Genomic DNA, 22,802 nt, shown 5'->3' on the forward strand with positions numbered 1-22,802 from the left:
CAAGCAGAGAACCCAGATTAAAGCAGGGTTGAGGGAATAAAGGAAAGAGCTTAATAATCACTTTTGATCTACAACCTTTGAAGTCTCTAGGAAATGTTGGGAGATAGCGGGGAAGCGAGGAACTTTAAAAAAAGCAAAAAGTAAAGGTGTGAGGAGGCTGGGTACTTCTTTCCCTTTCTTTGATTTGGTTCCTACTTCAGACAATGGGTTTTAACTGGCAACGCTTCTTTGCGATATGGTTTGCTAAAAGTTATGCTGTCACGGCCAGATCCCATTGTTGCGCAATCAAGGCCGAATCCTGAAACACCTCAGCCGGCGGGTCTTCAGCGCAAGACTGGATTCCCAAGCAATTGTGTGGTACTCAAACCCACAGCCTTTGGAAACAGAAAGGGAGCCCATTGGAGGAATTGTATTTAAGTTGCCTGGGAGTCCAGTGTGCTGACCTTTGTGACAAAGAGCCAAATGCAAACGAGTTTTTTAATGGCTGCTGAAACAAACCTCTAATCCAGGGGTCAGCAAACTTTTTCAGCAGGGGGGCGGTCCGCTGTCCCTCAGACCTTGTGGGGGGCCGGACTATATTTTTTGGGGAGGGAATGAACGAATTCCTATGCCCCACAAATAACCCAGAGATGCATTTTAAATAAAAGGACACTTTCTACTCATGTAAAAACACGCTGATTCCCGGACCATCCGCAGGCCAGATTTATAAGGCGATTGGGCCAGATCCGGCCCCTGGGCCTTAGTTTGCCTACCCATGCTCTAATCCACTGCCACTCCCACTCAAAATACGGAGAAGGAGACCTCATTTAGACAATTCTGTACTTTAGGCTATTCCTTCATAGCAAATCAGATGCTGTTACCAATCTTATCTCTAACATCCAGGTTTACTTGTTTTACAAGAGCTAGAAAATACTCTCCTTTCAGGCAAACATTTTTGTAAATGGTAGGTTTTAGGGAAAGGGGTGATCCCCCCCCCCCCCCATGAGATCTCCACTTTCCCATTGCTCCGTGAAACATGTTTTGCAAATTAGTACCTTCCTTGAGAATGTGGATGGACTGGTGGGGGGCAGGGGGACCAGATACCTTGCAAAATAAATCTGGCGAAAGGAATGAATTCTGCAGATACTCCTCCTTCACATTTAAAGGCAGCTACAGCCTTCACCATGGGTAGGCAAACTAAGGCCCAGGGGCCGGATCCGGCCCAATCGCCTTCTAAATCAGGCCCACAGACAGTCTGGGAATCAGCATGTTATTACATGAGTAGAATGTGTCCTTTTATTTAAAATGCATCTCTGGGTTATTTGTGGGGCATAGGAATTCATTCATATTCCCCCCCCAAATATAGTCCAGCCCCCCACAAGGTCTGAGGGACAGTGGACCAGCCCCCTGCTGAAAAAGTTTGCTGACCCCTGGCCTTCACATTTCTGTATCACCCGTCATCCCAAACATCCGAGGCTGTGTATAATTCTACAGTGGTACCTCGGGTTAAGAACTTAATTCGTTCCGGAGGTCCGTTCTTAACCTGAAACTGTTCTTAACCTGAAGCACCACTTTAGCTAATGGGGCCTCCCGCTGCTGTCGCGCCACCGGAGCACGATTTCTGTTCTCATCCTGAAGCAAAGTTCTTAACCCGAGGTACTATTTCTGGGTTAGCAGAGTCTGTAACCTGAAGCGTATGTAACCTGAGGTACCACTGTACTAACTAGAAGCAAATTTTAAAAGACAAAGGCATCCACCAAAAGTTCTCTCCTTTCCATTTTCAAGCCTGAAGACATCACAATCTCAGCAGTGCAGGAGAGCGTTAAGGACGCAATTACGCACAAAGCAATCAGGCTGATGAGGGTGCTGATTGAAGAGCCTTTATCAACAGAGAAAGTTGGAGGATGCTGGGGAGGAAAAAGAAACTGAAGAGACTGGCAGGGCGCTTTTGTGAAAGTGTTGATTCGATTTGCTTTTTCCGTCCTTTCGAGGAAGAAAAACAATTGGACCACCAGAGAATTCCTAGCTGCGCTGTGAGAAATTAAATAATTCAAGATGCCTTTAATTCCAAACCCCTGTCCTGTTGGATCTCTGCAGAGAAAGGCTTGCTTGCATCGTAATTCTCCTCTAAACAGGCAGCAAGCTCAGAGGAGCAATACACGTTGAATAATAGCAAGAAGGCTCCACTGGAAAGGCAAGGAAATTATTAAGTTTTTCACACTGCAGGAGAAACCTTTTGCAGTGCATGAAAGCAAAGTGTCCCCTGGCCACCAGAAGTTGGGAATCACCTGGTAGAGCTTTCTTGGCAGAGTTGTTTTCTTGGATGATAAATCCGAGAAATCTCGCAATTTAACATGCCCAGACAAACCCAATGAAGGCTGTCAATTGCTTATGCATGTAACCAGAGACAGATAATCAATTATCTTTGCTCCAAGGGAAGACAGTGTGTACACACAGAAAGACAGCTTTGGATCTCAGAGAACAGACTTGTAAATGGGAAGAATAAAGAAATGATAGACTTCTCTCAACAGTGGGAACATGAGAAAATAGGATCCTGCTCACCCCTTGCTCAGTTAACGGACAATTGTTATGCTGAACAGCATGCAATATGACTTGAAGGAGGCAGACTGACAAGGACACACAGTATTTTAATTCACAGACAGCAGAAAGGCAGAAATCAGACCAACTCTTCCTTCCCTGCCTTTGAGATCAGCTATAGACACCCAGCCACTAATGTACCAGGCCAGTGCAGTTAAAAGGAGAGAGATCACGAGTCAGACATCCTCAAGCCACATCTTTCCTTTGCTGTCAAACGCGCTGCTGGAGAGTCACTTCCACAGCACCTAGGCCACCAAGCTAGCTGAAAAGTCAACACAGCCACGAACGGTCCTGCTATCCTTCCCTTTCTTAAATGGGACATCCACACATGGACACATCCAGCATCCCTAGTCACACTGAGCTCTCTGCTGAAAGCCACAGTTGCACTCTCTCAACAGCACCCAAATGTGGCAGGGAGAACCATCAAGACACTTGTTTCTCCAACAGGCCCAGGGCCAGCTTTTGCATGGATGCATTTTGGAGCCATAACTAAAAGAAACCCCATCAAGATGCCAGGATGAAAACAGACCCAAGCACATGAAGCAAATCCACCCTTAACTGAGCATTTAAGATAAAGGCTGGCGTTGTATTGCTATTCCAAAAGGAGCCCAGAATAAACCCACAATAAGCATGCATTTACAGAAGCCCCATTAGGGGATTTAAAGATCATGAGTTTGGGGGCAGAAGAGATGGAGACATTAGAAGTGGGAGGCTGGTGTGCACACGGGTGCTACACATTGTGTCCTCACACATTCTTTGAACACCTGAACAGGGCTAGAGAGTCCTTAAGATTTCTAAAAGAGTTCCAAGATACTGCCTGCCCCCCCAGCCAACGGCTGCCATCTTTTTCTGGCAGCTAAAGGTTCCCCACACCCAGTGATGGCCAAACTTGGCCCTCCAGCTGTTTTGGGACTACAACTCTCATCATCCCTTGCTAACAGGACCAGTGGTCAGGGAAGATGGGAACTGTAGTTCCAGAACAGCTGAAGGGCCAAGTTTGGTCATCACTGCCCACACCAAAAGTACAGCATTTTCCCAAACGCCATAGTGCCAAGCAGAGAAAGACTGTGTTGGTGAGGTTTCTGTCTGCCATGCACCTGCTAAAGACACAGAAGACCTCTGTGCAACTCTCAAACATTTGCATCTACCCATAGCACTCGGCTTCCCAATGTCTGGCAGTAGAGGAACACTTTTCTCTGAATTAAAGGTGATGGTAAAGGGGTAAAGGGACCCCTGACGATTAGGTCCAGTTGTGGCCGACTCTGGGGTTGCGACGCTCATCTCGCTTTATTGGCTGAGGGAGCCGGCGTACAGCTTCCGGGTCATGTGGCCAGCATGACTAAGCCGCTTCTGGAAAACCAGAGCAGCGCAGGGAAATACCGTTTACCTTCCTGCCAGAGCGGTACCTATTTATCTACTTGCACTTTGACGTGCTTTCGAACTGCTGGGTTGGCAGGAGTAGAGACCGAGCAACTGGAGCTCACCCCGTCGCGGGGATTCAAACTGCCGACCTTCTGATCAGCAAGTCCTAGGCTCTGTGGTTTAACCCACAGCGCCACCCGTGTCCCAATAAAAGGTGATGGTACGCTTCACTAAAAACAGCAACTTTACTCTTAGGCTGTGCACAGAACATGCCGTACATTTAAAGCATGTTTCCCCTACCACTCAAAAATGGGAACTGTAGTTTGTTATGGGTGCTGGGAATTCCAATGGGAGTCAACTATAACTCCAAGGGTTCTTGGGAGGGGTTGAGCTTCAAATGATGGGCACACAGCCTTAGAAGGTGAAAGAAAGAGAACTACCTGCCCTTAGGGAAGCTCACCTCCTGTCTCTCAGCACACATCACTTTTCTGTCTGTGCCTCCTCTGAGGGCAGTCAATTCTGCTGCATCTCTGAACTGAAGGTGTGTCTAATTTCTTCAGGCCCAAGAGCCATGCCCCCATCATTTCACTCCTCCCCACTCCTGCTTTGGGTACAACCCCCCTTTTGCCAGGGTAGGGAGAGAATGAACTGCACCCAGTTCCCTATTCTGGAAGACCTCCACCCACCACAAACACTTGCTACTTCTCATGGCGCTAAGAGAGACACAAGTCTCCATTTCATTTTCAGGAGTAGGCATGAAAAACTTGCAAAGGATTCGTTTCCCCCCAGGAATGTTGCAAGAGACCTGCTTCTCAAAGGTCTTCTGTGAACGGAGGTCACATCAATCTTCCAGACGCTGTTGTCAAATAGCGCTACGAATCTGACAGAAAAGGGCAGGGGAGCATGACAGGAAGAAGGGAGATCGGAGCAGTTCCAAAGAGCGTGACAAGGCAAGCAATTCCATACAAAGAACTCCACGGACTGACCACTTTCCCCTTTAACTCCTACGCTGAATGGGGGCCACACAGACCCCCAACCAAGGGGCCCTAACCAAAGATTACCCTTCTCGGGCAAGGTTCCCAAATATCAGAAACTGCTTTGGTCACCCTATATGATGACCCTATATGATTTTCATGTCAGGACAGAGACAGGAAAAATGTGTCCCTGTTAACTCTCCTCAACTTCTCAGCGGCTTCTGAGACCATCAGTTGTAGTATCCTTCTGAAACGGCTGTCCAATTTAGGGGTGGCACTTCCCTGCAGTAGTTCTGGTCCAATTTGGACGGTCGTTTCCAGAAGGTGATGTTTGGGCAGTGCTTTTCAGTCCTGTGGAGATGTCAAGGTGGGGTTCCTCAGGGTTCAACGTTATCCCCTGTGCTGTTCAACATCTACATGAAACCACTGAGTGGGATCATCCAGAGTTTTGGAATATGTCATCAGCATGCCACACAGCTCTGCTTCTGCTTTACATCTTCAGGTGTGTCTGAAGGTGTGCCTCGGTAATGGACTGGATGAGAGCGAACAAACTGAAGCCCAGCCCAAATATTATTGAGACACTGCCAATGGACAGTTCCCTAGACCAGATGGATGGGCGGTTGCTTGCTCGTGATGGAGTTACACTCCCTCTGAAGGAGCAGGTACTGGATCCCTGGGGACCCTTCTGGATCCCTTGCCGTCACTCGAGTTGCCTTAGTGGCACAACATGTCTGCCCTCAGCTTTGGCTTCTGAGATTTTCCATGTCCCTACATCATGGGGAGGCAAACTAAGGCCCGAGGCCCGGATCAGGCCCAATCGCCTTTTAAATCTGGCCCATGGACGGTCCAGGAATCAGTATTTTTACATGAGTAGAATGTGTCCTTTTATTTAAAATGCATCTCTGGGTTATTTGTGGGGCATAGGAATTCGTTCATTTCCCCCCCCCCCCAAAAAAAAATATAGTCCGGCCCCCCACAAGGTCTGAGGGACAGTGGACCGGCCCCCTGCTGAAAAAGTTTGATGACCCCTGCCCTACACTCTTTGGTTACCAGCACAGGATCTTAAAATGTGTACAAGGAGCTTTCCCAAAAGTATTTCTTTTACGTTTATAATTTTTATGAAATTTTCTGTTTTACAATTTAGAATATTCGTTTCAGCAACCTTAGAATGTCAATGACTTCCCTTCTTCTCTTTCCATGGTTCATTTCACCTATCATAAATCCCTGCATATCTTACATAAACCAAAACATTCAGTATTCCATTATTACATTCATCAAAACTTGTGTACACTGTTGAATTTATCTTAATGCTGCCAACGTTTTCAAGTGTACACAATCCCCCCCCCCATATATTCAATAAACATTTTCCAATCTTCTTCAAATGTTTGTTCTTCTTGTTCCCTTATTCCAGGCTTCCTCAACCTCGACCCTCCAGATGTTTTTGGCCTACAACTCCCATGATCCTAGCTAGCAGGACCAGTGGTCAGGGATGCTGGGAATTGTAGTCTCAAAACATCTGGAGGCCCGAGGTTGAGGAAGCCTGTGACTTATTCTGTATGTTAGGTCTGCAAGCTGCACATATTCCATCAGCTTAAGTTGCCATTCTTCTTTGGTCGGGACCTCGCACATTTTCCATCTTTGGGCTAACAAAACCCGGGCCGCAGTAGTGGCATACATGAATAACCTTTTTTGACACCTGGGAATTTCAGTCTGAATTATCCCCAACAAAAAGGACTCTGGATTGTTTTGGAAAAGTACTTTTAAACTTTTTTTTTCCAATTCATTATGAATTATTTCCCAGCACCCTTTTACAGGTTGCCACATTTCAGTTGCTTTCACAAAAGTCTTCATGCAAAACAGCCGTCTCAGTGTCTGATTTTGCTGAGTAAATAAAGCGTTGCTGTTGGCCTTGCACCTGCCATTTGCTTTTCTGTCTGCCTCTGACCAAATCTGTAACATTAATATGCACCATCACTCCACAGCAGCTTCCCCACTGGCATCCATCAAAAAGGAGAACTTTTTTCTTTGGGGGGGAGGGGAGGGGAGGGGAGGGGGTTTGTAGAGAAGCGCAAACAGAAAACGTTCTAAGAGCAGATAAATAAAATGGAGGCACCGCTAGCAAAACACTTACGTGAGCTAAGTCATACAGGGGAGAGATGTTCGGTTTAGGTTCCCTGAAAGTGGGTCCAGGAATGACCATGCACTTCTATGGATTAAATGGGAAATGGACTGGAGGAATTGCTATCGTCCTCCTGCTCTCATAAATTAACATGCATTGTCAGTCTGGGGCAATCTCCCCATTGGTGCTCAGCATACAATAAGGTTTTATTTTTAAAAGAAATAAAAAAAAACCAAATTAAAGCAAGAAGACAAAATGCCACATCAACCATAAATATTCAAAGCCTTCCTCAAGTAGCTGTCAAATGCACAGGAAGGACTACATATCCTTGTTCGGCTTGCCTGATCTCAGGCAGAACAGCTGCCATTCTCAACGGGGGTTTCGACTCCACAAAAAGGTGTAACAGCTGGCAAGTTGCCTTGTGCTAACAGACAGGAGGCCAGCTCTGCCAAAGCGTGGCTACGTCAGCAGCTGAGCTTCCTCCGTCACTTTTGCCCCTCTGCAAATACTGGGAACAGGATCTTGGCTTGCAAAAGGATTGGAATATTAAATATTGCCCAATACCTAATTGCCGAAACTTTCCTTTCCCCGATGCAATTGAACATTTTCTCCCTAACAAACAAGGCAAGCCTTACAATAACCTTTCCTAGGCCCTACAGGTAGAGACAATCAGCAGGTATAAGCCAGGTTTAGAAACAGTGTTAGGAACTCAAGAGATACTGTATAAGCTAGGCACCAAATGGCTCCTTAAACCATGGTTACAGTCGCCCAAACGGAATGTCTGGTTGCCATCTTGGGGCCAGATGGCTCTCAAGTCTTGGATTTTCAAACGATGAACTGGCTGTGATTGGTTATCAGTTCAACACCTGGCTGGTTCAGAAGACAACCTTGAGCTAAGTTAAGAGCTTGGAGAACTTAAAGAAGACAAGTCACTTGATCCCATTCCAACCTATTTTTCTTAATGGTGATACAGGCCATTCATAATGTAGGGCAGTGGGGTAGGGTAAATAAAGACAAACAACAGCGATTAACTATAACGTTGTTCCCTGCTCAGGCTGCACAGAAAAAAGCATTTCTGTTCCTGAAATTCATTCTGACTGTGCAGATAAAACGTAACTGATAGAATTCTACAGGATCTGTGTGTGAAAACAGTCAAAAACCAATGATTCCCAGGCATGCACCTCCAGATAGTGGAGATGTCAGGCACTATCCTGGAGCCCATGCATATTCACTTAGTTGCAAGGGGCCAATAGCCAGGTGCAAAAGGCACCCGGCTAATTTTGAACAAGGGACACGGGTGGTGCTGTGGTCTAAACCACAGAGACTAGGGCTTGCCGATCAGAAGGTCGGCGGTTCGAATCCCTGCGACGGGGTGAGCTCCCGTTGCTCGGTCCCTGCTCCTGCCAACCTAGCAGTTCGAAAGCACATCAAAGTGCAAGTAGATAAATAGGTACCACTGTGGTGGGAAGGTAAATGGCGTTTCCGTGCACTGCTCTGGTTCGCCAGAAGCGGCTTAGTCATGCTGGCCACATGACCCGGAAGCTGTACACCGGCTCCCTCGGCCAATAAAGTGAGATGAGCGCCACAACCCCAGAGTCGTCTGCGACTGGACCTAACGGTCAGGGGTCCTTTTACCTTTTAAATTTGAACACTGATAGTCCCCCATATTCTGCCAAACTAAATGGTTAGTCAACCATTGCAGAACCTCCAATAAGCTCCTAAAGCTGTAATTCTATACTCACTTACCTGGGAGTAATTCCCATTGAAGCCAACAGGACTTACTTCTAGGTAAACATGTACAGGATTGCCTGGCAAGGAACCACTAAGCGCCTGGGAATATAGCTTGAAAACCGCTATTCTAGATCAGTGCCCATTTTACCTGATTGATGTAAGAGTTCCATCACACTAAAAATATTGCAAGGTCTTTAAAATTATTGTTTGGACCAATAAATAATAAAAATCATGACAAATACTACGTTGTTTCTAGACTTACTGATGCATCTTGTAGTGCGGACTGATAATAAAAGGCAGGTAGGCACCTGCTTCATCCCAAAGTCCTGGACAGGTAACAGTAAATTTAACACACAAAAAGAAAGTGTGTCTTAAGAATTCTGGTTAAAGCACAGAGAATAATGCAAATGTTAAGAACGGCTCCATCCTCTACTGCCTTCACTCACAGTTTCCCCAACATCTAGACCATAATGACCACCACCCAGCCGACCAAAACGGAAACACCCCGTAAGAAACTAACCAGTTGTATTCAGGCAGCTTGAGTCTGCGGTAACAGTTTAGCCAACACTTAGGAAGAAGGACAACATAGCTAACCTCAATTCCTATCCACTGTCTCCTGTATACAGATAAGGAGAGCAAAACAAGAGATTAAGTGTCCATTGTTGCCCAAGACAAAGAAAGCATCAGACTTGGTATTCAGGAAGACTTTGTGTCTGTAATGTAAGAGCACTGCACCCATAAGAAGGGCCCTGTTGCATCAGACCAAAAGCTCAGAGCATGAGGCTGATAATATCAAGGTTGCAGGTTCAATCCCCATAAGAGACAGCTGCATATTCCTGCACTGAAGGGGGTTGGACTCTATGGTTCTACGATCCTGTTCTCACGGCCTATGGAAAGCCCGCAATGAGGGCATGAGGACTAAAGCACTTTCCCCAGCAACCGGTCTTCAGACGAGACAGTCCACAGCCATTGCAAGGGATCAGATATGAACCGACGCACAGGGCTCCATGCCCTAGCACCGATTAGCTATCCACACTGGTTCCTAACAGAACTCGCAGGGAAAGATATGTCGAAGTCCTTCCTCTTCTCTACCACCTAATCCCTTGACCTTAATTCTCCCGTTGGACAATTGGGGGAGAAAGCACTGAAATGTCACTGACCAAGCTGCTTAAGAAGCACAACAGATCACCACTGTTACACCAAATGTTACGCCGTCGGACTGCAGAAGTATCCAGGTTTTTTAAAACTAATTTCTACAAGCGTGTGCCACCTTCAGAAGGCAGGCAAACGGCAGACAGGGCTATGCAGCCCAGCCAACCCAAGTAATCTGCCCTCTTTGCTTTGTAAAGGAAGTTCAATGGGTACTTAACAGACAGGTCTCGTTCTGGATTAGCGGAGGATAGTGGGTGGGAAGGTGCCAGCCAAGACACAAAAACACTGATCAAGATCAGCTTTCCCCATTATTCACTCTGATTTATTAAAGAAGCCAACGCATGGCTTCAAGCAGGCCGAGTCTGTCATTTTTGTGCTTTCGTAACACAGGTCATACCTGAAATCTATGGCTGCAATCCGTCTTTGGTTGGAGATGGCATGGGATGAGGGAGAGGGAAACCAGCAAACCATGGATTTCAATGGAGCCTGCCTATATTCTTATTTCCCCCCCCCCCCATTTTTAAATAACACACATGTGTAAAGAGCTGCTCAGTTGCACAGTTAAAATCCCTCATATCTGCATGGATATCACGAACCTGTGAGTTAAAAGTGCATCTTTCATCTTGCTTACAACTAAGCTAAGAAAACTAAGCAGCACTTTGGGTTTGTGGGCTCTGACTGGAACCAGTATCAGGCAGAATGTCTCAGAGCACGTTTTGTGCTTTTAAGAAATGGTGATGGGAAGGCATCATTTATATAAAGTCTCACGCTTTTAACACCGGAATAGTCCCTCCAAACATCTCTATGGTCTGAAAACTGGAGCATTTAAATCAGAAGCTGGGATCCTGCAGCTCTCCAGATATTGCTGGGTTCCCAACTTCCATCAGCCCCAGCTAACATGGCCAATGGTCATGGATGATGGGAGTTGTAGTCCAACAACATGAGGGGACCAGGTTCCCAGCCTCTGATTTGAATGAAACAGAGCATCTCTGAAAGCTCCCAATTCGCTGCTTAAAAGAAGGCCAAAACTGCACACTTACAAACAAGTCTGGGTTGCAGTGTCAGACTTCATAACCTCATGGTTCCCTCCGGCCCCATCACTGGCTTGCTTTGGCATATGGGAAGATCAGACAAAAGTGGTGGGTCTCAGTGGGCCCAAACCCTGCATTTTTTACATGTCTCCTGACTACTCCCCACCCATTTTAAAAATATTTTAACCTTGCTTATAAGGCAGTTGGGCATCCTCCAAAGCAGCATGCTGGTAAGACTCCCCCACCCCCACCCCGCTACCAACTTAACTTGTCCAGAAGCTCCGGTACAAATAAATTAGCACTTGCAAATGTGTGTCAGCAGCCTGGGCTTAAGCACTTAGCAGAAATCCTAGTGCCCCTTTGTTTCTACAACTACAAAACCTACCCACACACTTTAGTCCAGAACATCCTTCAAAGAACTCCCAATATCATTAATTATACATTCCAGTCCTCTTTCTACAGTAAAAGAAAGCAATTCACTGTTCGACTTAGAGATGTGAAATACTGATATATACCAAAAGAGCACCCAGACTTCTATAGAATAATGTTTTGACCAGCAGAGTTATCAGCTGTTTTTCTTGATTTCCCAGGTTTACAAGTCAATATAACTTTGATGTCTCCGACATGATATACCAGAGGTCAGCTAAGTAAAATCTCAATAATATTTACCCCCTCACCCTGAATTCTCTGTTTGGTACCTGCTTGTTTAGCCCACGTGAACTCCAACAGCAGAGAGTGGCATTGCTTCAATGGAGGCAAGATATTCATCATAGGGGCTCTGGAATATTTTGTTACCAATAACCTGCCCTTTAAATACCGTATTTTTTGCTTTATAAGACACACTTTTTCCCTCCTAAAAAGTAAGGGGAAATGTGTGTGCGTCTTATGGAGCGAATGCAGGCTGCGCAGCTATCCCAGAAGCCAGAACAGCAAGAGGGATCGCTGCTTTCGCTGTGCAGCGATCCCTCTTGTTGTTCTGGTTTCTGAGATTCAGAATATTTTTTTTCTTGTTTTCCTCCTCCAAAAACTAGGTGCATCTTATGGTCTGGTGCGTCTTATAGAGCGAAAAATACGGTAAGCCTTCCAACTTTCTCAGACTGGATCACTGACCAGTGTTCTTGCCTTTTTACTACACATAAACTCTTCCAGTAAAAAGAAAACAGTCTCTCAGGTCCTCTGAGATAGGGGTCACAACTAAGGGGAAAAGACCACATGTGGAAGATTCCAGGTTTAATTCCCAATGTCTCCAATTAAAAATGATCTGGCATCGCAGAGCTGTAAAAGGTATCTTGGCCCAAAACATTGGTGGACCAGTTACCAGCCAGAGGAGACAATACTAAGCCATTGTTTTGAGTCACCATGAGGCAGCTCCATATATCCTTAACAGCAAAAATAACATGAGCTCTCTCAGTGGGTGGTGAAATATGTGTTTGTTTGAGTTAAAGGTTCCTGTGTCCTATGCTCTCCATCATGTTGCTGTCTTATTATTTTTTTAACATTTAGCTCATGCCAACATAACATTGTAGGACCTACAGAAAACTATCACGAAAGAATATGATCTGCCCAAAGACAAAATGAAGTCAACAGCTGAGGCAAAAGACTTGACAAAAGTGTGGCAAGGCCAGGGGAGGAGATGGTGATGATGATTTCTTAAACTTGCTAATCTCCTGTTACCCGATGAGCCAAAGGGCTTACAACACTTTTCCTTACAAGTAATAACCATAGGAAGGATTCGATCACACCATACTGATTTCCCAGTTACATTTAGGATGGTAAGGTAAGTTTAGCAAGAATGGCATTTCTAGATCAAGGTATAAGATCTTTGTAGTTCAGCATCTTATTTCCCACATTGGTAGCTTTTTGGAAGCCCACAACAAGGGCACATTAAGCCCTCCTTTGTTCTGCTCCCAAACATCTCTGATGCAACACTGCCTGAGAATATGGAGTCTATTTTGGCTCTTAAGACTGATATCCAGTGCCAGGTCCAACTTCCACAAGATTTGTTAAGCTTTTTAAAAGCCATCTAAAGTTATCAACCATGACCACATGTTGTGACCAGGCATTCCGTAATTTCATTATGTGATGTGCAAGTACTTCCTTGTCTCTGACCTGAACCTCTGGCAGTCAGTTTCACTAGGTCATGCCTACATGCTAGCACTTATGAAAAGGAGGAAAGTCTCTCTCTTTCCATTCTTCCAAAACACACCTAAGCAGGTATCCCTTTCTCCCTCAACATGCCCAAGGATGGTTCAAAATTTCAGACCTTGGCAATGTTCTTGGCAATATTTCGCCCAAATAATTTGGCTGCAACCCCTGGGGGGCAGGGAGAGCAGACAATTCACTTCTATCCTGGCGCATAGATGTATTCTCGGGAAATAAAACAGTGATGCACTTCTGGTGCTAATGGAAGACTAGTTATTAAAATTGGGCCAAGTGCATTGTGTTTAAAAGGAAAAAAAAAGTTTAACAACCAAGATTTACACTTTACTCAATTTTAATGAGAAAACCGAGCAGGCATTTGCCCCGATGACTTTACAATCTAAAACCAGCAATAGGTAAACTCACCGGGGTGAAGGGGCCCTGCTTTTCTCTAGGACCTCTTGCAGGGATGTTGGGGTGGGGAGAAAGTGATGGGTCCCTGGTCGTTCTCGAACAATGCTCCTCTAAAATCATTTCTTCCCCGCTCCCCTTGACAGCCCAGGAGATGCAGTGATATATATATTTACCCCCATTGCATCCATACAGAGAACGAGGCGATGGAAATAAACAGATGCATTTATTCATTTGAGTTTGCATTATTATTATTATTACTATTATTATCATCAATGTCTCCCTCCTCTTACCTTTGTTGCAAAGTGCCTTGTCCTTCTTCCCTCCCCCGGGCCTTTCCCAACTTCGGAAGCTGCTGCTCCCCGCTGCTGCTTTCTTGTCCGAGTCTTTCTCTCTCCTCTCGCTTCCCGTCGCCTTCCCCTCTTTTTGGCTCACTCCTCCTTCTCTGCCTCTTCTCATATGGCTAGACGCACTCCCGGCCCTGCCATTGGGCAGCATGGCCCCCACGTGCTGCTTGCCTGAGCGATGCCTGACTTCGCCCATTGGCTCACCGCCCGCGAGCTGAACACGGGATGCTTGGGGGACGGGGATGCTCGGGGAGGAGGAGTTGCAAAGGCTTCTGGGAGCTGTAGTTTTCCCTATCTGCCGGCTCCCACTTTCCTTACTGTAACTTAACAAGACGGGTGTTTCATACCCTCCAACTTTCCCCCGATGAAAATAGGGACGTCCCATTCCAGAATGATAATTTTACTATTTATACCCCACACATCTAATTGGGTTGCTCCAGCATAAAACATAATAAACATATTAAGTTTTGGAAAAACATAATAAAACATGAAACTTAAAAAAAAAAACTTCCTTACACAGGATTGCCTTCAGACGGCTCAGATAACTCCATAACCCTCCAACATTTCTCCAGTGAAAAATAGCGACGTCCCATGTATATGATTGGTTGCATTATTTTCAAGTTAATGAAATGTTTAAAAAGGATTTTAAAGAAAGTGGATACGTAGAAAAAGACTCAAAATTTCAGACAGAAATAATAAATAATGATTGTAAAATTTTGTCAAAAATGTATAAGATGCTGTTGGAATGGTATACGAAGGATGAGGAAGTCAAATCGGTTATGATTCACTGGGCCAGAGATTTTGGATATAATATACAATTTGATGACTGGGCAAAAGTATGGAAGGAAAATTTAAAATTTACAGCATGTACTGCGTTAAAGGAAAATGTTATGAAAATGGTATACAGATGGTATATTACACCGGTAAAATTAGCAAAAATGTTTAAAACATGTAATAAGTGTTGGAAATGTAAAGAAAAAGAAGGGACGTTGTACCATATGTGGTGGGAATGTAAGAAAGTGAAAGGTTTCTGGGAAATGATATATAATGAATTGAAAAAGATGTTGAAATATACATTCGTAAAGAAACCAGAGGCTTTCCTTTTAGGAATAGTAGGAAATGAAATAAATAGAAAGGATTGTAAACTTTTCCAATACGTAGTAACTGCAGCAAGAATACTACTGGCCCAAAAATGGAAACAGGAGGAACTACCGACGCTGGAAGAATGGAGAATGAAACTGATGGATTATGCAGAACTGGACAAATTAACTGGGAAGATTAGATATCTACAAGACTAAAAGTTCATCGAGGACTGGGGGAAATTTGTAGGGTATCTGGAAAGTATATGTGATGAACAGACAACGCTGGTGGGGTTTCAAGAAGCTCTGTGAATTTGAGGAGTATTGTAAAAAAGATAATATGAGAGGGAGGGTATATCAAAAGGCAATATCAAATTAAGGAAATGCGTAACTAAAAATCAAATACGGATGATTGGCAGAGAAGCTGAAGGAAGTCTAAAAGAGATAATCTGTGATAAATTCTGATATGGCATTACATGTATATTTGTATTGAAAATTAATAACAAATTATTTTTTAAAAAGAAAAGAAAAATAACGACGTCCTAAGGAAAAGTGGGACATTCCAGGATCAAATCAGAAACCGGCTTCTCTAAATCAGGGATGTTCCTGGAAAATAGGGACACTTGAAGGGAGGCTAAGCAACCACATTTCAGTTTTATTTAAAATATTGTAAATGGGTTACCATGGGCGTGTCTTGTTGAGGGGGCAAGACACCTGTCAACATCCTCCATCCAGGTCTGTCGAGCAGATAATGAAATGTCTCAAGAACAGTTCTAGATTACGGCCTTTTGACCCCAAGCACTCAGAAAAATCTATCAAAATCTTTCCACAATTTTCTGCTTTTATTTAAGTATTCTTATTTATTTATTTGATTGGGGGAGGGCAGCCTGCCCTCCTGCCTCCACTGAGGTTACGCCCATGTGGGTTACTTTTAATTTTTTTGTTAAAGTGAAATTATCATTTTTTTTTAAAAAAAGTGGAAACTGAATACTGGGGGTTGGTCTAGATGACCCTCAGGGTCCCTTCCAACTCTACAACAAGGGTGGACTTGGTAATAGGGCACCCTGAGCAAGGACAACATTTGGCGGCCCTCTCCCCCAGATATTTCTTATTTTCACAACAATTCCTTTTGGTACAGTTTTCCCCTATGTTTACTTGTATATTTATCCATATAAATATAGGTTTTAAAATTATTATTATCATTGTTATTATTTTACTTATATATTTACCCCTATAAATACAGGTTTTTAAATTGTTGTTGTTATTTTGTACCCCCTTAGCTCTGTGCCCTGTGCAGGGGAACCACCCACACCACCCTACATCTGGTGCCGCTCTGCAATTTTATGATTCAAATGTATAATTATGTTTATAAAATGGGTCACTATGGGCTCACACAGAAGCTAGAGTTCCTTGGAACACGTGGCAAGTCCCAGTGCTTCTGAGAACATTTCCCCTTATCAGTCTATGATTTAGGCTACAATTGTGCAGCATACAATTTCTGATTATTATTCATATATTCATTTTATCTATGTATTTTATTCGTCAGACGGCGGACACAGGGCAGTCCCACTATTAGGCAGAGTGAGGCAGCTCTCAGGTGCAGCGGAAATTCTGGCCCACCATCAATAGAGGAGGTGCCATCTTGTCCTTTTGCCTCAGGCAGCAAAGTGTGTTGGGCAGCCACACAGTTATTGACTATAGGATGCCCAGGCCTAACACCCACCTGTTCCTTGGTGAAAACTTTATTCATCTTAGCCCAAACTTCCAATTTAAGACTCATCCACACTGCCTCTTATCCTGCTGCTCTCCCTTGGGAAAAGCCACTCTTTAGTGCTCCATCGGAACAATTGGCAGTCTGGATTTCCAGCTGAACACTAAAGAGGGGGTTTAAGGAGCGGGGAAGTGGAAGTTTGAACAAGCCCTTAAAAAACAGGTATCTAGAACAAATTTTGGAGGCTATGAGCACCGCTGGAGATTCGGTGGAAGCCCCAGTACACCAAACCAGAATGTCAGATACGCCACTGCCCAGGCAGAGGTGCTGGCAGAACAACTCAAGATATGCATGCTGGTGAAACAGGTTAAAAGGTGCAGAGTCACTGGCAGGGCGTGAACTGCACTGGGGAAGATCACACATGCGCCGTATCCTGTACCCCTTCAATTCAGAGCCCTGACACTATCAGTGGCACATCTTTATTTGAGACCAGGTGTTTATTTATTGAATTTATATACCGCCTTATACCCGGAGGTCTCAGGGCAGTTCATAGAAAAAATCACAATATATAAAATCAAAATAAAAACAATAACCCTATAACACGCCCCCCCCAAAAGAGCTGCATTTTAAAAGGGCATGGGATGTCAGAACAGGTAAACCAAAGGCCTGGTTAAAAAGGAACGTTTTTGTCTGGCGCCCAAAGGTGTGTAATGAAGGTGCCAGGCAAACCTCCCTGGGGAGAGCATTCCACAGACAGGGAGCCACTGCAGAGAAGGCCCCGTTCTCGTGTTGCCACCCTCCGGACCTCTCAATGACGAGGTACACAAAGGAGGGCCTCAGAAGACGATCTCAGGGTCCGGGTAGGTTCATATGGAAAGCGGCGGTCCATGAAGTATTACGGTCCTGAGCGGTTTAACGGTATTGACTTTTATTTATTTAAACAATTCATATACCGCTGAACTACAATTGTTTCTAAATGGTTCACAAAGATACAATATATTTAAAAAGTGCAGGAAACTTCTCTCCCGCTGGCTTCCCTCCCATTCCCTTGCCCCTGGGAGCATGTGTGCATTTGTTTGTGTGCATTAGCCATGCCATTTTTTCAATAAATGGTGCCTACAAGGAAATTGGAAGGAATCCTTCTGTATGGATTTGATCCAGCAACACCCTGAGAACAAACAGTGTTCCTTTCCCTTGCTGCTGCTGCTGCTACCTGATTTTTATGTCTTCCTTGTATAGTATTGAGGGGGGGGAGTAACCTTTCTTACCCTTGGGTGTGGTTCAAACCAGCAATTTCCTGACCGTTGCTGCTTTAACAGCCTGTGGCTAGTTGTCTATATTTCTTGCATATTAGGGTGTGTGGCAATGTGTGTAATGGCTTGACCTACAAAGACGGGCTCCCTCTATTCCTGCAGGGCGCATGGGTGGCTGTGAGATCCCTGGCTGGTGTGCTGTGACATGTTTCCAAAGATGCTAATGTGTGTGTGTGTGTGTGTGTGTGTGTGTGTGTTATTTGCTTTTTAAGCTGTTTTTGTGTTTTCCAGTTCTGTATTACCCCCCGGCCTGAGCACACATTGAATATGGCAGCTGTTTTGCCAGTGCAATACAGTGGTACCTTGGGTTACAGACACTTCAGGTTACAGACTCTGCTAACCCAGAAATAGTACCTCGGGTTAAGAACTTTGCTTTAGGATGAGAACAGAAATCGTGCTCCATCGGCAGCAGGAAACCCCATTAGCTAAAGTGGTACCTCAGGTTAAGAACGGTTTCAGGTTAAGAACGGGCCTCCGGAACGAATTAAGTTCTTAACACGAGGTACCACTGTAGTGGTATATCTCCAGTCCTGGTATATGATTCCCATTTTGTACACATTGTGCAGAATGCCTTTCATTCACTACTAACCACAAATTAACCCTACACATTTTGGTGCAGGCGAGATAATCCTGATTCAGTTTTGTAGGGAAATCTCCATGATGTTAATTCGTGTAAATGAACTGGCCAGTATTGATGCCCAATCGTCTCGATAGATTTCAGACACCTTTCTGTTGCAACTGAACTGCTGGTCTGCTGCTACCTTACCATCTTCTCTGTGTATTTTTTTTTTAACTTGAAAGGCCTTCACCATGCGATTCTAGTCAATTAGGTATCCCAGAGTATCTCCACAAATAGCTAATAAGATTTGGCTATGTGACTGAGTGCAAGCCAAGCCCTCACTCTGCCTGTGTTCTGGAGAGGAGAGTGTGTCCCCATTGCCAAGGCAACCCAGCCAATATGCCCTGACTTGTGGTGTTGCACTAGCAGTTTTATTACCCATCAGTGCAGCGTAATTAGGCTTTGTCTCGATTTAGCTCTAGTGGTACATAACGCATGACTTGTTGCCTCTGAGCTTAGGCAAGCATCCACAGTAATGACATCCAGGTGTCTCTTAAAAACTCCTTTGAGCTCTCAGGCCTTTGCTGGTGCTTGATCTCAGTACATTATATTTTGTTTTACTTTGTCCTAGTTCTTCAGTTGCATTCTCTTCCTGTGACGAGTGAAGAGGAAGGCAAGTTTCGCAAATCCTCACCGTGATCAACTCCCGCCAGGAAACCTATCTCCCCCACTGTGGAAGGATGTGTGGAGCCAGAATTGGCCTCCACAGTCACCTACGGATGCACTTTTAAGTGTATTCATAGAAGGCAATCTTACTCGGCTACGAGTGATCACCAAAGAAGAAGGAGAAGGAGAATAAAATACAGTGGTACCTCGGGTTACATACGCTTCAGGTTACAGACTCCGCTAACCCAGAAATATTACCTCGGGTTAAGAACTTTGCTTCAGGATGAGAACAGAAATCGTGCGTGGCACAGCAGTAGCAGGAGACCCCATTAGCTAAAGTGGTGCTTCAGGTTAAGAACAGTTTCAGGTTAAGAACGGACCTCCGGAACGAATTAAGTACGTAACCCGAGGTACCACTGTATATCTTAATATTGCTGCATGCTGCCCTGAGACTTGATGGGGGAAGCAGTATGGACATGTTATTAATAATAAATAAGTAAATAAATGATGATACAGATAGGGATTTGTATCCAAACAGGGAGATTGTGCAACAACCTAAAGCAGTGCATCAGTCTCACCCTCACTAATCCCACCATTAGCCAAATATGAGCAACTGCAGGGAGGGGATGAGCAACTGAGGGAGCAACTGAGGGAGGAGATGATGGTCCAATTGCCTTCATAACAAGGGCACATTCCCTTTGAGATACCCAGTGCTTTTTTTCTGGGGAGACGCAGGGGTACGCATATCCCTAAGCATTTTGTGAAACTAAGTTTGGCCTCATTGAAGGGCAGTATTTCAATATGAGTAGGAAAATGAGAGTACCCCTTAAACATTTTTTTAAAGGAAAAAAAAAAGCACTGGAGATACCCAACCCTTTTGCAGAGGGGTGCAAATAAAAAACAACAACACAGCGACAAAGGATGGGAGCTTACTTCAAGGGACAGAAGGACAAAACATCAACCTAAACACACACATTGCAAGAAGATCAAACCTTTCCATTCTGAAGGAAATCAGCCCTGAGTGCTCACTGGAAGGACAGATCCTGAAGCTGAGGCTCCAATACTTTGGCCACCTCATGAGAAGAGAAGACTCCCTGGAAAAGACCCTGATGTTGGGAAAGATGGAGGGCACAAGGAGAAGGGGACGACAGAGGACGAGATGGTTGGACAGTGTTCTCGAAGATACAAACATGAGCCTGACCGAACTGCGGGAGGCAGTGGAAGACAGGAATGCCTGGTATGCTCTGATCCATGGAGTCACGAAGAGTCGGACACGACTAAATGACTAAACAACAAAATACACACACATCTTTGGCTTAGCACTAATATCTGGTTAGCTACACACTCGCCTCCCTCTTATTTCTTAAACTTGGATCTAGCTATCTTAAGCAAGAGGAAGATTGCAAAAGAGAAATAAGTCAGGAGAGGAGGAGTTGGGGAGACTGAATTTGCTCTAAGCCTGAGGAAAGGGTGTGTAACAGTCAGAAGGTGTCAGCATGACAAAACTGCTCTGAAGTTAAAATCTCAAGTGGGTGGCCTGATATTCACTGGACTGTGTGTAAATGATTGCTCACTCTTTGGGCAAGATCTTGAAGGGTGTGCAGATGCTACAAGCGCGTATGTTGAATGCCTGCAGCATGCATGGCCAGATCCTGGTGTCCTTCCAAAACGGGCCAGAGGAGGATTGCAAAACTCTGGAGGAGGAGGATTGGGGAGGCGTCATTTGGCAAAACAAGGCGGAGGCGTTTCCTCACTCCTCCTTTCATTGACCCAAGTCTGCTTGCTCTCATTACATCAGCTATGCAAACGAACACAACTTGAAATGCGAATGCTGCTTATTAAAGGAAAAGGTGAGGTTGGAAATGATAGGAACTTGGGGACAGAAGCATGGATGTGTCAGAAAACCACTTCAAGTAACGGGAAACACACAGTGGGTGGTATTCAACTGGGTTTTGCTCAGAGCAGACCTGGTGAAATTAGTGAACCTAACTTAGTCATGCTCATTAATTTTAATAGCTCTACTCTGTGTAAAACTTAGTAGGCTACCACCCAATACCACATGCTTTTATTCCACATTATTCAATTCTCAGTTTAAGTATTACACAAACACACCACCTTAGGTAAGTTTGCCAGCTTTTCAGACCAGCACCTGCTCCTTTAAAACCTTTTAACAGAAGCTCAAGGAGCTGGCATTAGCAAGCAATATTTCTAACCTCCATGGTTACAGCTTTGCAGCACAAACCTAGGTGTTATGTACTGAAGTTTTCACCCTGGGCCAGCAGGGGGATACTGTAGATAGTTATGCAAATAAGGGATCGAAAGTGACGTTCAGTGATTGGATAGTTACAGAAAATTGTTACAGTTACGTTGTACTGGAGCTCTATATAAGCAGTCTGACTGAACCCTTCAGTTCAGTTCTGTTCTGGCCTGTGAATAAACAAGAGCTGTTTGAAGAATTGCTGTGTCGTCTGATATGTTCACCCACAACCTAACACTAGGCATGTTTACTCAGAAGTAGGGATCGTTTGCCATTCTGCCATGCATTCATTGCATGCAGCCCCGTTTCTCTTCCACTGCAGTTCATCTTCCACCAAAAACTACAATATTTGTCTCTGCTGTGGCAAAATTACATCACTTATATAATTTACACAGTTAATTCTATGTGTTGTATAAATTGCACTATCATTACATTACACCACTCCATTCATTTCCGTTCAGAGGAAACACAATGCAAAAGGGGGAGGGGAACACAATCAGTTATAGATTGTTTGCTGGCTGATAGCAACGAAAACAGATTGATTTCCATTCAAGACATGGAATGAATAAACAAGCACTGGCCACTTCCGCTCCCATTTCTGTTTTCATCTGAATTCTCCAGCATTCCTACTCAGAAGTAAGTCCTGCTGCATCCAATGAGGCTTAATCTCTAGTGTTTTTCGAGACTTCCGGTCGGTGCCAGCGCTTAATGGCGGTCCTAGCTCCGAGCTCCGGAGAAGGACTGCTTCGCAAGTTCGGGTCTTACCCGCTACGGCGAGCGGGGGACCCCTAAAATCCCAGGCGCTGAAGCCTGAGAACAAGGAGACTCGGTGGGCACCTTTGCGCCCCCCGGTACCGTGAAAGAGCCTTTTTAAAGGCTACGGATCGACATCGGGAGTGAGCGCGGTGCTGAGAGTCGCTACCCAGCCTGCGAAGTGAAGCCGCGTCGCCATAAGCGGAGAGCGCCGATTCCTTCCTGAAAGAAAATTTGGACTGAATTCCCGTGAGTAAGAATTGGAAAATAATCGGGACCCCTTTTAATCTTGAAAATTGGGCTGAAAACGGGGAGTTTTAAACTAAGGAAGTCTGCCTCCCCCCGACTGCATGAAAGTGAAAGCAACGGAATTCTGAACCTGCATCCGTTGAAACCCGCTCTTTGATCAGCTAAACCGGACATTTAGACCTTTGATCTCCCCTCCAGCTAGCAGAGCAGAGGGGAGGCGTATGAGATCAATATTTGCATGATCTATATGAAGTAAAAAACCTCTGCTGTCTCACCTATTGAAAGCATGAAACGGCCTGCCTTCCTAGGACACTGAACTTACTTTTCCCTGTGAAGTGATACTTTGACACAAAGTTTCCACAGTGCCTGGCT

General features: G+C 44.8%; 1 protein-coding gene across 2 annotated transcripts in view; it reads right to left on the bottom strand.

Annotated features, from left to right (window-relative positions):
- The window catches only part of ACLY (ATP citrate lyase), a 58,960-nt gene extending 44,897 nt beyond the window's left edge, over positions 1-14,063 (bottom strand). Inside the window, exon 1 of one of the 2 annotated variants that reach the window (XM_083469506.1) lies at positions 13,790-14,063. The gene's annotated coding sequence lies outside the window, so the exon portion shown is untranslated. The remainder of the gene's footprint in view (positions 1-13,789) is intronic. The other variant, XM_083469505.1, reaches the window with a different exon arrangement.
- Positions 14,064-22,802: the final 8,739 nt, after the last annotated feature.

This window comes from Podarcis liolepis (assembly GCF_965112155.1).
Source record: "Podarcis liolepis genome assembly, chromosome: 13".
Taxonomy (NCBI): Eukaryota; Metazoa; Chordata; class Lepidosauria; order Squamata; family Lacertidae; genus Podarcis; species Podarcis liolepis.